This window comes from Perca fluviatilis, chromosome 2, assembly GCF_010015445.1.
Source record: "Perca fluviatilis chromosome 2, GENO_Pfluv_1.0, whole genome shotgun sequence".
NCBI classification, from domain to species: Eukaryota; Metazoa; Chordata; class Actinopteri; order Perciformes; family Percidae; genus Perca; species Perca fluviatilis.
Window position 1 is genome coordinate 12,245,751 of NC_053113.1, and position 9,863 is coordinate 12,255,613.

The 9,863-nt window shown below is 42.3% G+C and overlaps 1 long non-coding RNA gene across 2 annotated transcripts; it reads right to left on the reverse strand.

The window, feature by feature from the left end:
• Positions 1 to 8,244: 8,244 nt before the first annotated feature.
• On the reverse strand, positions 8,245 to 9,828 carry LOC120550509. Of its 2 annotated transcripts, none has more exons than XR_005637738.1 (3): positions 9,635 to 9,828; positions 9,434 to 9,475; positions 8,245 to 8,791 (listed from the first exon to the last, which is right to left on the reverse strand). It is a non-coding gene; the product is annotated as an uncharacterized LOC120550509 (long non-coding RNA). The 2 variants fall into 2 exon arrangements; XR_005637739.1 differs by having other exon boundaries at positions 8,245 to 8,786; positions 9,635 to 9,822.
• Between the last annotated feature and the right edge of the window lie 35 nt (positions 9,829 to 9,863).

A 9,863-nucleotide genomic window follows, 5' to 3' on the forward strand; every position in this document is an offset into this window, starting at 1 on the left:
CACTACTGGGGGTTCTGCTACGATTTTGCGAGCATGCAGTTGCAGTTAGCGGAGACATGTTCCAAGCATGTTCGCGCCTCCTCCCAGAAGATCGTGCTCTGCTCAGATTCCTTTGGCGCACGTCAGTCAAGAAGGACCTCCTGCAGTGTATGAGTGGCAGGTGCTACCGTGTTAACAACATGTAGCCCATGCTGTGCCACCTTTGCCTTGCAGCCACGTGTCTCTGATAACAGCCAGCCAGATGAAGAGGTGAGGATCTCAGTCGAGAAATTTTTTATGTGGATAACTGCCTCCAGAGTGTTCCCACAATAGCTGAGGCGAAGCACCTTGTCGACAAAACACGAGCCCTTCTTGCATCTGCAGGCTTCAATCTGCGTCAGTGGGCCAGCAACGAACCAGATGTAATAAGTCACCTACCAGAAGAGAGTTGCTCAGCTAGTGTTGAGTTATGGCTGGCTCAGGACAAGACCGATACCCCAGAATCTACTCTAGGGCTAAGCTGGCTCTTCCACACTGATGTCCTTGGCTACAAGCATCGTCATGTGGAGTACGGTGTCCCCACGATGCGTAATATTCTACAAGGTGTTGGCGAGTCAGTACGACCCCTTGGGGATTATTCTACCCTACACCACCAGGGCTAAGATAATCGTCCGACACCTGTGGGACAAACACAGGGGATGGGATGATCCACTACTACCGCAGGAGCTTCTGCAGCAGTGGAAAGCCTGGGAAGAAGAACTACAATTCTTACCTCAAGTCACCCTGCCCCGACCGTACATGTCGAAGGACGTGGACATCTCCGGTCTTCAGAGAGAGGTGCATGTATTTTGCGATGCCTCAGAAGAGGCTTATGGCTCAGTGGCGTACCTCCGGACCACTGACAGACACGGTGAAGTTCATCTGTCATTCCTGATGGCCCGTTCCAGAGTCGCTCCCAAGCGATTTCACTCTATGCCCCGATTGGAACTCTGTGCTGCCCTTACTGGTGCACAGCTCTCACAGGTGCTGAAGAGGGAGCTTACCATCCACATTGATCAGACAACCCTTTGGTCAGATTCCACAACGGTGCTGACATGGCTGAAGTCTGAATCCTGCCGATTCAAGGTCTTTGTGGGCACCCGCGTGGCCGAGATACAGGAGCTGACTGACAGGCATGCCTGGAGATATGTTGATACCGCAAGGAATCCTGCTGATGACGTAACACGAGGGAAAAGGCTGCGAGAGCTTGTTCAGCCAAATAGATGGAGCCGGGCACCCACTTTCCTCCTGACTAGTCCAGACTCATGGCCAGAGGACCCCATTGTTGACCAAGCAGAAGATCCCTCAGAGCTGCACAAGTCTACCTTCTGTGGGGTTTCCGCAGTTGCATCAAGCCAGTGTACTTCAGACATGGGCCAATACGGCTCTTGGAAGGAGCTGCTGGAAGAGACCGTGCAGGAGCTGCATGGGGCGGCCAACCCTAATGATAAGCCCACAGCTGAAGACTACCGACAGGCTGAACAGTTGATACTGCAGAGGGCTCAGAGGGATAGTTTTCAGCAGGAGTACAGCCTGCTGAAAGCGGGTAAGCCAGTCCCCAGCAGCAGTCCAACTCCCCCGCGCTGTCTCCAGAGCTGAAGAAAAGGAAGGAGAGCTCATTCGGGTTGGAGGACGAACTCATCCGAAGCAGAAGGCCGAGAACTGACCACTCTACATCCAGTCATCTTAGACCCAGGTCACCGAGTGACTACGCTTCTGATCCAAGACTTTGACGACCGCCTCCGCCACCCAGGTCCAGAGCGGGTGTTCGCCGAGCTTCGACGCTCCTTCTGGATCCTGCGAGGGCGTGAGGCTGTCCGGCGCTACCAGTACAGCTGTGCTGACTGCCGACGATGGAGGGCAAAACCTGCAGTGCCGAAGATGGCAGACCTGCCATCTGCCCGTCTGCGCCTTTTCAAGCCTGCTTTCTATTCTACAGGAATGGATTGCTTTGGGCCATTTGAGATCAAAGTGGGCCGACACCGGGAGAAGAGATGGGGGATCATCTTCAAGTGCCTCACAACTAGGGCGGTGCTCTTGGACCTCCTTACCTCTATTGACACTGACACTTTCACAATAAGAGCACCAGGCCGTTTAGTTAGTTGGAGGCTTTGGGCGTATCATAGAGAACAGGAAGTGCTGTCTACATTAGCAGTAGCTTTAACGGATGGTAGAAAATCTATGAGAATCCCATCTAATAAGTGTTTGAATCCCTTTTCTCTGCTTGCATTATTTGGAGTTTAAGAGATATATAGCTATATGCTGACTGTTGTTTATTTTATGTTCAGTAATGTATATTAGGGCGTAAGAAGGAATGAGTGTATACATACGTTTCCTTTATTCATTTGTATTTTGTTCCTCTCTTTTATAGAAACCACACTCGCACTCACATGTACATAAAGCAAAGAGAAAGAAATAAACACAAAGGAACATCTCTCAGCTCTTCATTCATTTATGCTCTGGATATTTGGCCTTAAGTTGTGTTCTGGCCGACACACCTGCATGAACCTAGTGATAACCCTGTAACTAGCACCTAGACTGAGCATCTACCCCTTATCTACACTACAATCACTATCATATGTAATTTAACTGTCTATGTAATATTTTATAAAGGTCAGAAGAAGATGTGACGAGCTACCTGACCCACCACAGTGTATGGTGGACCACCCAGGCCTGGAACCGGTCTGTCTGAAACCTTATTCACTGCAGAACGCACTGAATATTTACAGGGCTGATTATGGGCCTCTGAGACTCAGAGTAATGACAAAGTAAGTGCTCCACAAATAGTTTTTAATATATTTATATACAGCTGTTTTAATTATATTATGCTACATTAATTAAACCAGAAACTCCTGTTGTACAACACCAAGAAGTGTGAGGGCCACAGCAGAGAAACAATTGGCAACAGAAGCTTACAAATGTTTAATTCAATTTTATTTACAGAGACCCAACAATTCCCACCAAGAGCAAGCATTTGTAGCGATGCTAAGTTAGTAACAGGCATTCATGGAACAGAGATGAAAAGAAACCACAATAACAAGTTAACATTAACAACTAATGCAATAACAGAAATATTAATATTTATAGCAGTGGGTATATAGCAGTCTAATAGAATGTTAAGAACTGGAGCTATTATAGCCTGCTTCTGTCGCAACAAATGCTTGCTCCTGGTGGGAATCGTTGGGTCTCTGTTTATTAGACCTGCTCTACATGAAGTACCCTGAGCAAACGTCTGTTATGATTTGACACTATAAATAAAATAAAATGTAATTAATGTTGCATGTTGTTGTGATAATTTACTTACAGAATGTCGGCTCAATTTTCTGTCGTTTGAGGCTGTACCCCCCTTTCTTGGCTTTAGGGAAGGCCAGTTTAAAGGCAGGATCTCCCAGAGCACTTGTTGACTGTGGCCGGTTGGCATTCTCGTTGAAATGGAATGCTGAGAGATAGAGTCTGCAACAACAACAATGCAAATTATGTAATGGGTGTGTATTTTATTACTTCAATACATTGTACAAATAAATAGAAGTCTACACACTGTGCTAAGCTACCTGAGGAAATGGCCCAGATCAAAACTACTCTAACAGGGGTGGTTCTGCCATAATGACGCCTGGCTGTGCATAATCACTTGCATAATGTGCATTACCTGCAAAGCATGCCAATGAATGGGTACACCACACTCTTTGGTGCAAAGCGGATGACAACGCTGTGGAAGGCCTCAAGAGAGGATGTTTTGGTGGTGAGGGCTTAGCTTCTCCACACCCTTGATGAACCTCTTGTTTGTAAGGACCTTCTACAGTCTGTAGGAAGCCTTTGATCCTACGAAATTATTTTAAAACTGTTTAGAAAAGGCCTAAGGAATAAAATAAGAATAAATGTATACCTGGCTTCAACCACCTCCTCTAATCTATGACATCACTGTGCTCACACTTTGGAAAAAGGGGGTCTTCGTGTGTGTGAATGTTGTGGATGTGATTGATGACAGATGTCCACTTTGCCACCTTCTCTGGGCCTGTCTTGGATGATGATGTAGTCCAGTAGAGATGGTTCCTAATACTCTGTTGCCACTTTTTTACCACCTCACAATCCTTTTCCTTGGCAAGTTTGTCAATGTTCTTAGACATCCCTTGGATTAAACAATATAGTAAATACTACTGAGTCATACAGAAATCCCATGTCAGAGCTAACAGTAAATTACAAATTCAGACAGAACAGTGTGTCAAAAGCATAATAGATTAATATGTCATACCCCTATCAATATGCCAGACGTCATAGTACTGTGTGATGCCCTTTTCTCTCAGGTATTTTTGTATCTGGAGGTGGCGGTCTGTGACTATGCAGTCCAATGTGACACCACTTGCCTCCAGAAGAGCAAGGCTTCGCTTCAGACCTTCGTTCTCCATGTAGTAACTCCCTCCAACCTCATTGCTCTGTTGATAGAAAACAGGGTAGATCGAGGGAAGAGGACACAATATGAAATAGCTAGAGCAAAAGTCCAATGTGCTGTCATAAAAGGTCATGTTAGATTACTATGCTGGGGATGCTTTGCAATTGCATTTGCACTACCAAGTAGTGGTGGTTTAAATATCTTTGGTAATATACACACCTGCACAAGTTGGATATCGATGACTGTGCTGGTTTCAAGATTCATCACGGTATAGCTTCCAAATTTGACCACAGAGAGTCACAGCCTTAAATATGTGGTCAGAGAGAGACACCACACTGGGGGAGGAAGAAGCATTTTGCTGAAGAGCGTGGAAAAACATGGAGGGATGGTTTTGTGTGCCAGTATAACCAAGCCTTAACTCTACAGCTATACTGACGGTCAGTCTTCTCACCTTTCTGGGTACAGCTGACTGAGCACCCAAACCATCTGCACCGCAGCAGAGCGGACCTGCTCATAATCGTCTGACAGCAACCTGCAGGCCTGCACACACAAAAGAAATACACTTTTTTAAATACATTTTTTAAGTTTACAAGTCTAAATGCCCACTGTGAGTAAGTTCTGTTTACTCCAGGGTTCTCATTATTTTGGCAGGTATATCGCCGGCTGTATGCAAAAACAGTGCTGCCGAGAGGGACTAAATACAAGCTAAGTTTCCATCCACTTGTCAATCGAATTATCTGAAGTTCGGTAAAAAAACTCATGCGAATAAAGCTGGTGAAAGTGTGTTTCCATCCAACAGCTTTAAAGCGAATAAAAACGACGTCACATGCTGTTTTGCGATTAAATTGGTATATTGATTTGAGACATTTTATGGTGTTTCCAACATTTAAGCGAACTTTTGCGAATAAAGTTTTGCTAGACAAAAGTAGTTGTTAATATTAGAAGTCAAGCTATAAGCTCCGATGGGCCTTTGGCTGAGGATCTGATCCAGCTCATCTAAAAGGTGGAACTTGCCTTTTATTTCCCCTCCGGCACCGCTGCGAGACAACTCTCTTTTTTGAGCCGTGTATCGCTGTTTGAGCGCCTTCCATTTACTCCGCGGGACGTCCCACGGCTTGTCGTAGGGGACATTCTAAAACGCTTAACATGAAAAAGATTGACGTGGTTTAATGTATCTAAACAACGATTAATCGTCACCAAATGTATCATGGTCATATCTTGACATGAACACTTAAGCCTGTCAAAAAAACTAAAACGAAATCCAACGATTATAGAAGTTATCTCACGTTAATGTTTTCTTCATCATAGTGTCAGATAACGTCCATAATATTTGGACATTGGGTTAGATTTGACCGTTTTAAGTGGTTATGACGAGCAATATAGGAGAGGATTTTTTTTGGTGATTGATCGTTGTTTAGATACGAACCATTTGTATCATATTTGCTACGCAAGTTTGTGAAACCTATATCTCATCAAGTTGATCAATAATTTCCTTAAACACCTGTTGTATATAATCTGATACATGTATTCTGCCCTCTAGTGGATTATCATTCCACTACAAGCAGTGGGATTTTTTTTTTTACCTTTTCAAAATGGCTGCCGTCATTAAATCCATTAAAAAGTTGCTAATTTTCATATAGTTACGGTAAGAATAACATTTATATTATTACTAATTTTTTAAAATAAATATCTTCTTTATTGAAACAATGCATAATTACTTAAAAATTAATTATTTTTATTTCAGTTAAATAGTGTTAAAAATGTGTGTATCAAATTTGATACTGCAGGTTTTAAGGTTCTTTATCCCTGAACTTTCAAGTCACATTTTTGTAATGTAATCTACATTCTGCCTACCACTATACAAACACACACTATTTTCATGATTTAATTAATGTAATTAATGACTAAAATGCCATCTCAAAATACATTTTAGGTATTTTCCAAAAAAATATATATGATCGCCATGCTATATCGACCAATTTGTGTATTTTAGATGTCAAAAAGACTAGAGGAAGAAGAAGTATATTGAAAATGTCATCAGCATGATAGTAGATAGCAATTCAAGTGACATGGAGCAGTTAGGGGAGATGATGAGGAGGAGAAGAGGAGGAGGAGGAGGAATGGACTTCTAAGGCTACGCTTGATAATGGAAGTTCAGATAGCAGTGATGAGGAAGACTATCAAGATGAAAGTGTAGCCCATACAAGCATGGAAGTTGAGGTCCCAAAAACAAAAAAATGTTGTACCTAAAATGAACATTGTTGTGAGCAAAATGTTGCCCAAAACGCCCAATGTATCAAACATGATACAAAAAATATATCATAAACAAAATCATATTGCAAAAAAAAAATTTGGGATTTTGTAATAAGGTTTAATAAACATCTAAATTCCAAAAAATTAGAATTTTCTGGTTATTTTTTCATGTGTCAGGCTTTACAGGGCTTTTTCACATTAGGACTTATAAAGCCAATGAGAACCGTGGAGAGTCAACCCCCAAACGCTCCGCTGCCCTGCTGTGAAGCAGAAACGCTTTATGTCAGATAACGTCCATAATAATAGGATTTTGGGTTCGATTTTTTGACAGTTTTCCGTGGTTATGACGGGTAATATGAGAAAGACATTTGGTGATGATTGATCATTGTTTAGGTACATTCAACCACGTTAAGCTTTTTCCATAGGCTCTAATGAAGCGGAAACGCTTAATGGTCCAATGACATGGTGCTCTTTGGATCCTTTGATATAGGCCTTAGTGGTCCCCTAATACTGTATCTGAAGTATCTTTTATATAGGCCTTAGTGGTCCCCTAATACTGTATCTGAAGTCTCTCTTATACAGACCGTAGTGGTCCCTTAATACTGTATCTGAAGTCTCTCTTATACAGACCGTAGTGGTCCCCTAATACTGTATCTGAAGTCTCTTTTATATAAGACCTTAGTGGTCCCCTAATACTGTATCTGAAGTCTCTTTTATATAGACCTTAGTGGTCCCTTAATACTGTATCTGAAGTCTCTTTTATATAGACCTTAGTGGTCCCCTAATACTGTATCTGAAGTCTCTTTTATATAGACCTTAGTGGTCCCTAATACTGTATCTGAAGTCTCTTTCCCGAAATTCAGCCTTGGTGCAGAATTACAGCCACTAGAGCCAGTCCCACAATGAGCTTTCCTTATGATGTGCCATTTCTGTGTCTGTAGTTATTGAGGAGGAGAGGGGGGGGGCAAGGTGGAGGGTGGGGTTGGGCCTTGACCAACTGCTACTTTGCTCGTTTGAAAGCCATGATGTCTCTCTCTCATGGGTGGGCCAAATTATCTGGGCGGGCAAAGCAGAGAAAGGGGAGGTAACCTTGCTCCTTATGACCTCATAAGGAGAAGATTCCAGATCGGTCCATCTGAGCTTTCATTTTCTCAAAGGCAGAGCAGGATACCCAGGGCTCCGTTTACACCTATCACCATTTCTAGCCACTGGGGGACCATAGGCAGGCTGGGGGAACTCATTTTAACGTTAAAAAATCTCATAAAGTGAAATTTTCATGCCATGGGACCTTAAATGTCAGATAATGTCCATAATAATTTGACTTTGGGTTCGAGTTTTTGACAGTTTTCAGTGGTTATGAGGAGCAATAAGAGAGAGAAATTTGGTAATCATTGATCGTTGTTTAGGTACATTAAACCACGTTAAGCTTTTTCCTCGCCATAGGGCCAATGATGAAGAAAACATTAACGTGAGATAACTTCTATAATCATTGGATTTAGATTTAGTTTTTTTGACAGGCTTAAAGTGATGGTTCAGACTCATAAAACGATGGATTGGAAAGTTTGTAAGTACACCAGAAGTTTATGTAAATAACACTTGCCTGCTGGCTTCTGCTCTCTGCTGTTGTTGTTGCTGCTGTAAGACGAGTGCTTAGGGCCGTCTACAAATTACAAGAGTGAGAACTGAAATACTGTCGTTTTTCAGAATCCTGCTACTGCAGTCTATGTCAAAACGCCAGCCATTTACACAACTTTGCCTTTAGAATAAAGAGAATACACATAGTGCTACAATCCTTTGCTTCACAACACACACATGTAACAGAGAAACCATTCTAAAATCAAGCTAAAATTAACTTAAGACATCTTAGGGCATGAAGGACACATCTAACAATACAACCTCTTAAAAAGACTGTAAGAGTTGAAGTGCTATGTGCAAAAAGCGCCCGTGTATTTATTGCACTTTGCTCAGTTGTGCTAAGATCTACTACTGGGCTTTAGGCAACGGTCTGGACTTGGTGGACTCGCGTTGCGGTTCTGGTTCTGTGGAGTCGGCTCAGCTCTTCCTTCAGCAGAGTCTGAACAGGGTCAGCACCATCCAGAACCTGGAAGCACCTGGAGCCCAGGACCTGCTAAACTTTACCATACATTTATTAAAAATAAATAAAAAATAAATAAATAAGTGTGCTGGACATCATCATGTATGGGCATTCAAGCATATGCGTTGCAGATGTTTAAATTTGCATCCCCACTGTCAGACATCTAGGCTAATTGTTATAGTTTCCATCTCTGTCTGCACTCTCTTTTCCCCAAAAAGGACACAGTGAATACGTTGGCCAACAGAACTTCAAACCATACTGGACTACCTGATGTCATCACTGGTCTCATCTCTACCTGATGTCATCACTGGTCTCATCTCTACCTGATGTCATCACTGGTCTCATCTCTACCTGATGTCATCACTGGTCTCATCTCTACCTGATGTCATCACTGGTCTCATCTCTACGTGATGTCATCACTGGTCTCATCTCTACCTGATGTCATCACTGGTCTCATCTCTACCTGATGTCATCATCACTGGTTCTCATCATCTGATGTCATCACTGGTCTCATCTGGGTTCCCCCCCCCTTTTTTTTTTTTTTTTTTTTTTTTTTTTTTTCTTTTCAAACAAACATTATGTAATATATTTCTATATTAGTGTTTCCATATTAATATTAGGAAATGAATGTGTTGGTATCAAGTGGCTCCCCCTACACCTCCACCTAATGTTAGACCTACCTGTTGCCTTCCCCTGTCTTTCCTGATCCACCATCCTCACACCTGAATGAAATGAACTCACTGTTAAATATAGCAGTAGAGATTTAAATTCTATGAGAAAAGGTACAAAAGTAGGAGAGGAGTTAGAACATTTCTGCTTGTGAATGTAGAATTTTGCATACAGAATAACAGCATTTATTAGATACTCGAGAGCACCATTACCTGAATTATCGTAGAAACAGATGATATCTGTAAGGTTTAAGGAGTAGATAAAGTTGGTGGGTTCAAAAAAAAGTGAGACTCCAAATCTGTCCAAAATCTTTTGGAGATTTCACAATAAAAAAAAAAAGGTGAGATATTGGAGTAGGCCTATATGTGATGTTAGCCGTTCACTGAATATGTGACGTGTAAGCCCCACCCATTTCTAGCACCTACGGTAATTGTTTGATTG